The sequence below is a fragment of the Diplotaxodon limnothrissa genome, linkage group LG12 (genome assembly GCF_057381915.1).
Source record: "Diplotaxodon limnothrissa isolate DT_005_m linkage group LG12, D_limnothrissa_male_GT1.1, whole genome shotgun sequence".
NCBI lineage: Eukaryota > Metazoa > Chordata > Actinopteri > Cichliformes > Cichlidae > Diplotaxodon > Diplotaxodon limnothrissa.
In genome coordinates this window covers 22,559,729-22,572,691 of record NC_140607.1, presented here as the reverse complement: position 1 = coordinate 22,572,691, position 12,963 = coordinate 22,559,729, and the positions used below count along the sequence as shown (strand labels likewise).

The following is a 12,963-nucleotide window of genomic DNA, read 5'->3' as shown; positions in this document are numbered from 1 at the left end:
GTAACAGCACTGTGTGTCAGTGTGTGTGAGCTTGCTTAAATTCTCACAGGGATTCCCATCATCATCATTACCCAGACAGCTGACAGTAAAATCCATATCAAATCTATAAGTCTATTTTCCTGTTTTTGTTCCTTTCTTTCATCACCCGACTCCCTTGTCTCCCATAAATAGAGGCTGCACCATGACATGCCATTAGCTGTCCATGGATATATCATAAAAATGCAATGAAACACAGAGACAAAAAGTCAATAAGTGACAAACCCTGGCCCACTGCATATTTTGCAACTCAACCATATCTCGCCCATGGCATATGCAACTGTCACACTCTCTGACTGAGTCCTGCTGCTTTTATTTATCATCTTTAATTTTTCACCACTTGTCCTCCCATCTTTCTCCCTTCATTTGAACTCTTTTTTTCCCTCTTCCATCAAACCCCACCACCAACTTTCTACCCAGTTCCTTAATCTCACCCCCTTCATTCTCTGTGTAATTTCGCCACATGGGTTTCCACATTTCGGTTCATTCTGCAGCGCAGAGCAAGCGTTGATGCTCTTCAGCTGGATAAATGTATGTTTAGCAAACACTCTAATTATCTCAACCAGAGCTAATAGGATAGATAATTACACAGTATACACAGAGGTTCTCTTTCGCGTTCTCTTTGTCTCTCCTTCAATCCCTCCTACTGTTTCTTCCATTTAGTTTCATCTCTCCTTTAATTTTTCTGTCTCTCTCAAATCCATTATGTGTGGTATCTTTTTCTGAGAGCAGTATATTGTTTTTTGCACTTGTCATCCACATTAATGAGGTTTTTCTTCACTGTGTCAGCCCTTGTCAATGATGTCTCTCTGTGTCACTACACACAGCATCGACTGAATAAGAATTTTATGCTGTATATGGCCAACAAAAGGGATAGGAGGGAAGCACAGCAATTTAGAATCCACATACCTCCCCTTGACAATATATTTTGACTTGGTGTGCATCAATACTGGCAGGACACTCTGGAGCTGCCTCACACACTGTAGGTACAGTAACACCTAGCACAGTTACATATTTTAGCATTTAGCGTTAACTATGTTTTATGAGTGAATTAACTTCATTTCAGTACATGGCCCTTATTACCCATCATTCACAGGAACAAAAGCAAAATTATAATATATGAGTAAGTGTAAAATGCAACACAGCCTGTGTATTATCTTAACAAGCAACAGAAGGAGCTGCCAAGCGGAGGATGGAAATGTCTCCAGCTGAGAAGTGCTCCCTTTTTTCTATTTGTTTTCATTATTATTTTGGCACCATTGATATATTATGAATCTTGCTTCCAATCAATGTCAGCGGTACATGTAATAAAAAACATGTTTAATATCGTCTCTCACTGATTCAGTTTCTCTGAGAGAGAATTATGAAGTCTTCTTCATTGTCAGTAAAAGATATTAGTACAGATAAAGTGAAGTGTGTTTGACTGACAGAGACATTATTGCTTGGTTCCAGTTTCTTCCATGAGGCAAAGAAAATTGCAACAAAAATCTTCATATTGTTGAATATTTAAATTGGGGGGGGGGGGGGGTCACTGGCCAGCTGGGGCCCTGCATGTGTTCACTCTGATACCAGGACTGTAGGGTTCCCCCCATAATCCAAAGATATTTTTGTTTAAGATATTGGTGATGTACCTGTGTCAGAGCTCACATTTATATGAGAGTTTCCTGTGTTAGCCTTGTGTTAGACTGGTGACCTGTTCAAGGTATACAAAACCTGCTCTAGTTAATAACTTATTGTGCTCACTGAATTTTGAGCTTCTAGAACAGGGGTGTCAAACTCAAATACACAGTGGGCCAAAATTCAAAACTGGAACAAAGTCGCGGGCTAACGTTAATATTTATTGAAATATATTTATTCCTCCAGATATAAGAATGAATCTTTTCTTATGGACTCAAACACGTTTAGCTGAAAAACTGAATATGGAACAAGCAAAGCTTAATACTAAACAATATATATATTAGCTGTATAATACCAGTAGGCCAGCTCTAATAGTAATTTGGTATGGCTTCGCGGGCCAAATGTAATTAGGCTGCGGGCCAAATTTGGCCCGCGGGCCAGAGTTTGACACCTATGTTCTAGAAGGTAGGGGAGGCCAGTGAGGATACCAAAGCTATGCTATGTTTATGCTGTCTTTTCATCTTGGTGTTACAATTAAACTATTTTCATATAATAGTAGATGTCGATATGACCATAGCTGAGGGAAAGGGCGTAGATCAACCGGTATATCGAACTCTTCGCTTTTACTCAGCTGTCTTTTCAACACACCAAACCACTACAATCAACCATCTATTGATCTCCCACTTCCCTCTATCCTCACTCGTAAACAAGACCCTGAGATACTTAAACTCGTCCCTGACCCATAGTGGGCATTCCACCCTTTTCCAGTTTGTCAAATGTCTGAGTTAGATGTTTTTCTTTCATCGCACTAAAATACATACATCTTGAGGACTATTTTTAAATGAGGCAAAACATCTGAAGATCTCAACTTGGACCACTTTTACATGTTGTCATATCGTAAGTCACAAATGCCCCCAAACTGCACAGATGAACAGATTTTAATCACATTACATTTATTGAGTTGCCATGGAGCGTTCCCTTTTTCTTATGTTTTTGAAATAGTTTTTGTATTAACTTGTGTATATCTGCCATAATTCACACCTGTTCATTAACAACAATAGCATACAGTCAGTATTTAGAGTAGTTACAGATCATACATTAAATGAGGAAAAACCTCTTATTTTCTGTTGTGCTATAAACATAAGAGAGGGCAAATTTCTCACACAAATCTGTGCGTAAATCATGCATACAGACATTTCGCACAAATCAGTGATTCATCAATATTTTCATACCTGGATTTGTTTGTACTCTACGATCATTATTTATGGTCATTATTTGGAGTTTTCCAAAACGCTTTAAGTTAAAAAATATTCACAATTACAATTAAATAATTAAATAAAAGATTAAATTGTATGTAAAGAAAACAAAATGCTAAATGTGAGGGTATAGGATTTCATCTTTTAATTTACAAATTTTTCTAATATTCTTAATCTCATTTTATTTTGCCTTAAGTTATGTCGTCTTTCATTAAGAATGACTTCTGTTATTGTTGGATGTCATCACACACAGTCTCATTTCTTGGCATTTAACGGCACCGCTGATGCTGAAGAATACTGATTTTTTTCACTGCAGTGAGTTTCTCATCTCAGACTGACAGATCAGCTGCTCACTGATCTCAACCTGTTTTCTTCTCTTGCTTAGTCTCGTAGTCCTATAAACTTTGATGTCCAAACCTTTGTTAGTTTTGTTTTGTTTGTCTTTTTAATTTGACCCACAGTGAGTGTCTTGGAGGAAATGATAATAACAACCTCTGTCACTCCCATGGAAACACTTTGGAAAGCTGCATATTTCCTGGCTTCCTCCTCAGACAGTACTGTTTCAGTTTCTTGAGTATGACTTTCTAATCTTCATCACTGCTCAAGCCTGTTGGTTTAAGGTGTCTGAACAACATGAGTCAAATGTGTTATTTTTATTTATTTTTAATTCTACCTACTTTAGGATAGTACTGGCAAAATTGAATATGTATACTAATTGAGAATATAGTAATGAGATAAATGAAAAAATTGCAGGACTGTTGTTAATGCTGGAAATAAACTAAAGCGGAGAAAGTTGCAACCTTTCACTTGCTGAAAATACAGAATAATGAGGCTCTGCTTCTTCGGTGAGTTTCTGCTTTAGTGGTGTAACGGTGGTTAATCTAAGGTGTTGGCTGAACTTTTCACTTTTACCTCATGGATTTTTTTTAATATCAAATAATACTCTATTTACTCACAGTCATTGCATTGTGTATCTCATTGGATTAACCAATAAGTTTAACCCACTGTCCACAATTCAATGACATCACAGGTTGCAATGTACCCCTTATTAAAGGAATAGCTATCACCTTACGATAAACCAATACCCTTACCACTGACAATTCCTCACTCTCACTAAATAAAAAAGAGTGAAAATCCACTAGAAACTTTATTAATCTTATCACTGCTAACAGAGATGATGTAAAGCAGAGATGTAGTTGAAGAACTTGACAGACAAAATGCCAAGTCAAATTTCTCTCCTGTCACTTCAAGGGACAAGGCAATACTTCACTGACTTATAGAAAAGGGAGGAATTCCACTGCCTCGGGTTGAAACATAGGTCCAAATTAAATTCTACACTTATTCTCTGCCAGCACTGCCTGAGGGTATCCCATGACCTTTGAGGGAGAAAGGCCAGTGTCAGGAAGGGTTGGACAGGAGGAGGAGAGAATGTGAAAAGAGGTATATGAGGTGAAAGAAAACAGTGATGAAAGGGGGGGCGGGGGGGAGATGTAGGGAGACCAGTCCAGAAGTGAAGAAAGAAGGTTTGGGGATCAAGGGAAATGATACTGGAAAACGCTCTGGATTAAAGTGGGAGAGAAAAGCAAACACTCATTTAAGCTGTGCTCTATACTCATAATCATCTCTCCTTTCATATCTGCCATTTCCCAACAAGGTGTGAGTCTTTCTTCTCCCCAGACAGGTAATCAGCCCCTATCAGATCCAGACCTGTGGGTAAAGTGCAGATCTGACATAGCTTCAAGTATTTGAACAAGTCATGTTGTGTTTGATTTAAATTGTCAGAAATTTAAGAAACCAGATAAGACTCCTCAAAATCTTCCTATTAAATTATGCAGTACTTGTTACACAGTATACACTTATCAGCCACTTTGTTAGGTACACCTTGCTAGTCCCAGGTTGAATCCACTTCTCTCTTGAAAACTATTTTTTTTCTGACATAGATTCTCTAAGATGCTGGAAACAATCCTCTGTGCTTCATATTGACATGGCAACATCACACAGTCGCTGCAGATTTGTCAGCTGCACATCCATGATGCGAATTTCCTGTACCACCACAACCCAATCTCTGTTGGATCAAAATCTGGTGACTGGTGAGGCCATTTGAGCACAGTTAACTCATTGTCATGTTCAAGAAACCAGTTTGAGATGATTTGAGCTTTGGGACATGGAAGTAGCCATCACAAATAGGTACACAGTGGTGATAAAGTGATGGACATGTCTAGGGTGTAAAAGTAAACCCTAGACATGGTTGTCTGGGAAAATCCCAGCAGATCAACAGTTTCTGAAATACTCAGACCAAGTCTTCTGACACCAACAACAATGCCCTGTTCAAACTCACTTAAATGAATTTTTCTTCCTCATTCTGATATTCACTTTGAACATCAGCACATTGTCTCAGCCAAGCAGTTACACAGATGACCTAACAAAGTGGCAAGTGAGTGGCTATTTAGGAACTGTTTAGTCATTAAATCTTTAGAAAACTAATTTGAAATTCACTGAGAGGAAACTTAATAATAGACTCCTCCCAAATAATGTGGAACTCGCCAGTAAACAAAAAAACCTCTTTAAAATAAATGATCAGAAAAATAAAAGTCACCCAGTAATAGCAAAGACAAGTTAGATAACAGGTCTCCTGGATGTGTGTTTAACGCACTGCACAAAAGCAGCTTCTATCATTTCAACTGACATGGTGTATCTTTTATATTTCTGATTTCAAAAGCCATGAAATGTGAATAAATTCTCCAGCAAAATGTTGACCTTTAATACTAATTGAAGCTTTTAAGTCAAAGTACAGAAGACATAAACTCCCACACATAAAAGAGATAATAAAGACACACTTTTTGCCTTTATTCTTTTTTCCTGCTTTTTTGCCTTCTCATGTTCGTGATTGCTTTCTGATTAGACTCTTTTAATATCCATCCCAGTGGGGGACCGTTACCAGGGATACAGCCTTGGCTGAAGCACAGCATGTGGCTAACTGTTACAGCTAAGATGTCCCCAGGTGATTTTTCATTAAATGGTCATAAAGGGGGCTCTGTGTGCAGCAACTACACTTAGCCTCAGATCGTCCCCACCACGGACAATTTGAAGGTGCTATTCCCCTATAAACAAAACCACAGACAGGTGTAAGCGAGGAAAACAGGGTGGCGATATTGTAAATGAAAGCTGTTTTTTTCTGCTATTTTGAGAATGATGTTTTGATTTTTTGTTTGTGTTTTTCCCCTAGCCCAATTTGGAATGTACAAAATCCTCTGTGCTGCAGTCCTCATCTCTGTTAATGCTGTTTGCCCGAGGAGAGATGCAGACGGGCATGTGCTACCTCTGAGACATGTGCCACCAGCTGCTTCTTTTCAGCCTCCCACCTGCAAACATGACCAATTATGTTTGCGTGAACACACAACCAAGCTGGAGGTACTGCGACTGGGAACTGAACCAAGTTAAAGCCGTTGTTAAATATTTAATCAGCTCATGTCTCCAGCATGTAATGAAAGCCTCCTGCTGATCATTTCAACTTGCAGACATCCAATCCTGATCAAAAACTATTAGCACATGACAATGTCAAAATCTGAACATTATGCAGATTCTGTGTAGTATGCTGTCAAGTTTTCTACTGCATTGGAATTTAGCAAACTAAGGATTCTAAGTGAGTCAGATCATCCATCAGCACAATATACTGCAGCTTGACAGAAAACTCAACTGAGCCATTGTCATGAAAAATAGCAAACGCTGCAGACAGATATATGAGGTAGAGACTAATAAAGAGGTGATCAGCACCACAATTCTTGATGGATCGCTCGCAGTTTTCTAATTAGTCCCAACACTCTCACTTGAGCTCATTTGTGATATGCAATAAAATCTGACAGATCTGCATTATCTGAATGCATAAACAATGTAAAAATGTATAAATATATACAGCGTGCTTACTGCATTTTTTGCCAAACTGCCATAAAAAAATACAATGAGAATAAAAGCTTTAACAAATGCCCTGTTTTGCCTGATGGCATTTTAGTGGCAGGCACACAGTACAACTCATGAGGCCAGCAAAAATAATGTTTTGCACTACGCAGATAGTTTTATGACATTATTTTTCTGCTGTGCAGCTCATAGCACCATGAAACACAATTAAGTTAACATCTTTTGCCCAAATGACAATGATCTCTGATCTCACTACATGGCAGAGCAAGAGAATTTTTTCACTGGAGATTGCCGATGTGTGATATTAGTATGCTAAGTCGCAAATGGAGACGCATTTGATAATATTTTCATTTCTCGCACATGTCAATTTCTAAAGTTGAGCTACTTATGCAATATCGCGGTTCCTAAGCCCTGCTCCTTTGTCCCCAGAGTCCTGCTGGTTTAATGTCCTAACAGGTAGTTAATGGCATCCAGCTGGTGTCCACGGTGTAAATCCCTCTCTGAACATACAGCAAGAACAAAACCCATTAAGGTTATGTGTCACGACCAGTGACTGTAAAGCATTTTTGGTTTGTGCAGAGGGGATGGAAAACCACTGGGACTTCAACGTCATCTAACTTGGGAAATACCATTATCATTATTTTTTAATATTTAACTTCAAAGGGACTTAAACTGTCTGAGTTTCCTATCGTTTTAACTATTGATATAGTATAGTAACCAAATGGGATATAATAAATAAACACCACAATAATGCAGCACATTAAAACTGACAACAAAAAGTAGGAATTTCATTTGTCACCTATATACACACACAAACATAGAAAATGAATATGTATATAGGCAGAAAGCTTTTAATCAGCTTCTTTGATGTACATACAGTAAGTGCACAGCCATGATTTCGAATATGAAAAATCTGCGACAGCAGAGTGTGAAGTCAGATTGAACCGAAATATTACAAAGCAGCATCTTGAAGTCTAAATAAGTTCATTCTCACTCCTGAAAAACACTGAAAAATTCAGGCACATTCACACTGTGAGGAAAAGCTGCGCACTCTGCCAGTCAGTCTGTCACATCACTGTGCCACCACTCGCTGTCGCGCACACACACACACACACACACACAATAGAAAAAAGTCATAAAGGAGCATGCAGTTAAAATAAGAAAGAATTGTTGAGTGCCTGCATGTACACACGTACCCATATTGTGTAGTTTGTTGAGTGTCTATAAATAATAACACTGCTGATATCGCACCAATTTAATTAGAGTTGCTGAGAAGTGCAAACAAGTGGACATGTCAAGGCATGTTCAAGATTACTTGCCAGAAATAGATTTTTTCTTTGAAACATCCTGTGAGAGTGATATGCAGAGAGAGATGCACATGAATCTCACAAGATCAATTGAATCCAGTGATGCTAGAGTTACAGTATGTACCTACAGATCTTTGCCCACGATGCCAAGTGCAAAATTACCCTTTAAACATTGTCTTTGTAGAGAGCACCAGTTTGCAGTGTTAAAAGATTTATTGAAGGAAAACTGGGGTGAAGTATATCAGGAACAGGACGTTAATAGTGCTTATAATAAATTCCTTAGAATATTTACATTACTGTACAATACCAACTGTCCAATAAAGCAATATAGTAGGAAACAGAAATATATGGACTGTCCATGGATAACAAAAGGTCTGCAAAATGCATGTATAAAGAAAAATGCTCTATACAGAGAGTTCTTAAGAACGAGAACTAAAGATGCTGAAATCAGATACAAAAGATATAAAAATAGGTTAACTAATATACTTAGATTTAGTAAAAAGGAATACTATAAGAAGCAATTAGATATAAATAGAAATAATAATAAAAGATTATGGGAAATCCTGAACAGTGTTATAAAATGTGGGACTGGACAAAAGAACTATCCCAAGTATTTCATTTGTAATGACCATGAAGAATACAATATGGATGTTGTGGCAAATAGTCTCAATGAATTCTTTGTAACTGCTGGACCAAATTTAGCAAGAACAATCACTCATCCTGGGAAAGCACAGGAAAAACCCGATACACTGATTGACAGAAATCCATATTCTATGTTTCTCACAGCCGTTGATGAAAATGAAGTTCTTGAAATTGTCAAAAAATGTAAAAATCACAAATCTTTGGATTGTAATGATATTGATATGATAGTGGTTAAAAGAGTCATTGAGGCTATTATAAAACCATTTACATACATCTGTAATTTATCATTTCAAACTGGTCGATTTCCAGACAGAATGAAAATAGCAAAAGTTATACCTCTATACAAATCTGGAAACAAACACCATTTCACAAACTACAGGCCTGTCTCTTTACTACCTCAATTCTCAAAAGTTCTTGAAAAACTGTTTAAAAACAGACTGGAAAAATTTATAGATAAACATAAACTACTCACTGAGAGTCAGTACGGATTCAGATCAAGCAGATCAACATCATCGGCACTATTAGATTCAATAGAATACATCACAAATTCCATAGACAAAAAGCAATATGTGGCTGGGTTATTCATAGACTTGACAAAGGCATTTGACACTATAGATCATGATATATTAATAAGAAAACTGGAACGTTATGGTGTCAGAGGGGTAGTTTTAGATTGGGTCCGGAGTTATTTAAGTGACAGAAAGCAGTTTGTGAAAATAAATGGTGGTTGCTCCTTATGTATGGACATTGCTTGTGGTGTACCCCAAGGGTCAGTTTTGGGTCCAAAATTCTTCAACTTGTACATTAACGACATCTGTAAAGTGTCCAAAGTATTAAAAATGGTTCTCTTTGCTGACGATACAAACATTTTTTGCTCTGGTGATGATCTGCAGAATTTATTGGAGGATATGACTAATGAAATAAGTAAAGTGAAGTTCTGGCTTGATAAAAACAAATTATCATTAAATTTGAATAAATCTAAACTTATGTTATTTGGAAATAGTAGTTTAAATACAAATGCAAAGATTCAAATAAATGGTGTTGATATTGAAAGAGTCAGTGAAAATAAATTTCTGGGGGTAATAATAGATGAAAAACTTAACTGGAGAGCTCACGTAAGATATATTCATTCCAAAGTATCACGAAGCATTGCAGTACTAAACAAGGCAAAACAGGTATTCGACAGAACATCACTTCATATTCTCTACTGTTCACTGGTTTCACCATACTTAAGCTATTGTGCAGAGGTCTGGGGCAATAACTATAAAACCACATTACATTCACTTTTTACTCTTCAAAAGAAAGCAATTCGAATCATCCACAATGCAGGTTATAGGGAACATACAAACTCACTATTTTTGCAGTCTGAAATATTGAAAATTGACGATATAGTGAAATTCCAAACAGCACAAATTCTATTCAAAGCAAAAAATAAAGAACTGCCAGGTAATATTCAGAGTATGTTTTTTTTGAAAGAAGGAAGTTATAATTTAAGGGGTTTTTGTAACTTCAAAACAATGAAGGTACGTACTACAAGAAAAGGCTTTTGTGTTTCTGTTCAAGGAGTGAAACTATGGAACAAACTGAATATGGAATTAAAGCAATGTCCAAACATAAAACTGTTCAAAAAGAGTTATAAAAATATGATCTTCTCGATCTATAAAGAAAAGGAAAATATTTAAATTAAGTGAATGTCTCTATTTAAAAACAAACAAACAAAAAATTCATGATGTGATATTATAGTATATAGTATATCAGAAATCTGTTCACTATTTTTATTACAAATTATATCAGTAAGGAAGCTGACTAAATATTCACTGATAATTTATGGGACAGGGGTGGGATTAAATAAGTGTATACTTCTTCCCACTCCCTTTCAACATGTAAATTAATCAGAATGTTTTTTTGTATGTAATTTGTATAGTATATTTTTTTTCTCTCATTTCTTTTCTAAATGTACTTGTATATTGTTCACATGTTGAAATAAATTACCAATCAATCAATCAATCAATCAAAAATCAGCTCTGGGGACCTTTGCCTCAAGATGAAGATAACGCTTCTAACCTTCAGAGTTAATCAGAGTAAACAGCAGCTGGTACCCAGAAGGGTACTTGAAAGTACAAATTCTGCATCTTTAATATTCACTGTAGCTCAGGCAGAAATTCACATGTTCACAATTTTTCAGTGCTCGAGTTAGTAAAATTCAATCCCTCACATCCAGCAATTTCACATTTGCATTATTTATATGCAAGTAAATATTGGCATGTCTCATACAGGGCAAAGAAATACTGCTTCACATTCGAAACAGTTACTTTTTGCCAGTTGTCTGTTTGTTTAGATGAAAATCTGCAAAGACGTGGGATTTATTATAATTTTTTATCAAATGTAATATTAGATTTAAGCATGAAATATACCACCCAGGAATAAATAAGTCCTTCAATTTACAGTGTGTGTGCAGTTTCCTTTGGCTGTGTAGTTATCATCTTGTGTTGAGCAGTAAATTGATTCACTCTTGCAGGACTTCACATCTGTGAATATTTACACACTGAGGACCCAGTATGAAAAAAGTCCTGATCTCTCAACTTTAAAAACAAAAGAATATAAACCAACATTTTGACACTGAAAAATTAAAGATATTAAAGATTAAATCATGATGCCACCCTGTTACACGGACCTAGAACCCGGCCAGCGACCTCTCATACCCATCAGTTACCAGGGAAAAATGTATATATTTGCCAACTGGTTGGTGAATATACATTGCTGGGGTTTGATGACAGTACCTTTATGCACACTACCTGTGCATAAAGGTCAGTCCATGGCCCCCTCCAAACCAGAGAACAACTAGAGAAAAATGCTCAAAATGAGATACACAAACCTACACCAAAACCTTCCTTGTGATTGTTTTGGAGTGTGGAAGGTTCCCATGGTTACCTGCAATGCTTCTGTGCATGGAGGATCTCAACTTGTCTGCAAATGCTCATGAACTACTCAGTGAGCAGCAGTAAAACTCTGAAAAGTGTAACGCAACTTTCACTTTGAAGACAAAGCCAAAATCTGTTTCCAATTTGGACCACACTTTTTCAAGTTGCCCTACCAGCACCTTCCAATAACAAGTAGGTTTTCTGATCGCATACTGCTCTGTAGGGCTGCCACAAACGATTATTTTGATAGTCGACTAGTCACCGATTATTTATGCGATTAGTCGACTAATCAGATCATCATCCACTGGACGTAAAACTACAGCTTATTGCACCAGCAGCATATGCTCTTATATAACTATCATTAGCTTACAGCTTTAAGCTTTTAAGGTGCTAACTAAAAATAAAGACAAGATGATAGTTTATTCAATTTTAATGAAATTTGCAGATTGTTTCGGTGAAGTTTAATAAACTCCTTGCTATCTAAAATATAACAGGACAACGGAGTATATTCTCCAGCATCTCACACTTCTGATAATCAGCTGTCTGCTTGACGTTTATTCAGCTGTGTAAAAACTATAACTTTAATCTCAGACAAACTGATTTACTCAGGAAATAAAATACTAAAAAAAAAAAAAAAAGCCAAACAACAACATTTTTAATTTATCTAAGTGACTCATATATATTTAACCTGAGTAGCGAAAGACGGCGGTGGGTTTGAAAACAATTTGCAGGGAGTCCGGTGTTCTCACCGCGCTAGTGACCTAGCCCCCGGCTAGCTATCGAGCTAGTGGGTAACAGAGGTCTCCGAAACGTCGGAGCGCTTTTGAAAATATGTGGTGTCCTGATAAACTGAGCCGATATTTGAGGTTTACACAGCTACATTCTCGGCTGAAAATATGTTAAACGTTTATTTTGTGACCCAGAAAGAATAATAAGAGTAATATTAAAACTAACTAGCTGCCGCCATTGTTGGAAACTGAGCTGGGCCGCGCTATGAATTCTGGGACACAGCTGCTTCTTCTTCTTCTTCTTCGGGGTTTAACGGCAGCTGGCATCCTTGTACATGCAGTGCTGCCATCTTCTGTTTCAGTCCGTTATTACACTCTTAAATCCTGCCACTTATTCCTGCGTCTTTTGGGATCTTACAAAGCTTCAAACGACGCGTCGACTATTAAATCAGTCGTCGACGATTTTGATAGTCGACGTAATCGTGACTAGTCGACAAATCGTGGCAGCCCTACTGCTCTGTCGCTGGTGGTTTGTTGCTAG

The 12,963-nt window shown here is 37.1% G+C and overlaps 1 protein-coding gene across 1 annotated transcript in view; it reads right to left on the bottom strand.

The window, feature by feature from the left end:
• stpg2 (sperm-tail PG-rich repeat containing 2) overlaps positions 1-12,963 on the bottom strand; it is a 62,897-nt gene that overhangs the window by 27,358 nt on the left and 22,576 nt on the right. The gene's annotated exons all lie outside the window — the stretch shown is intronic.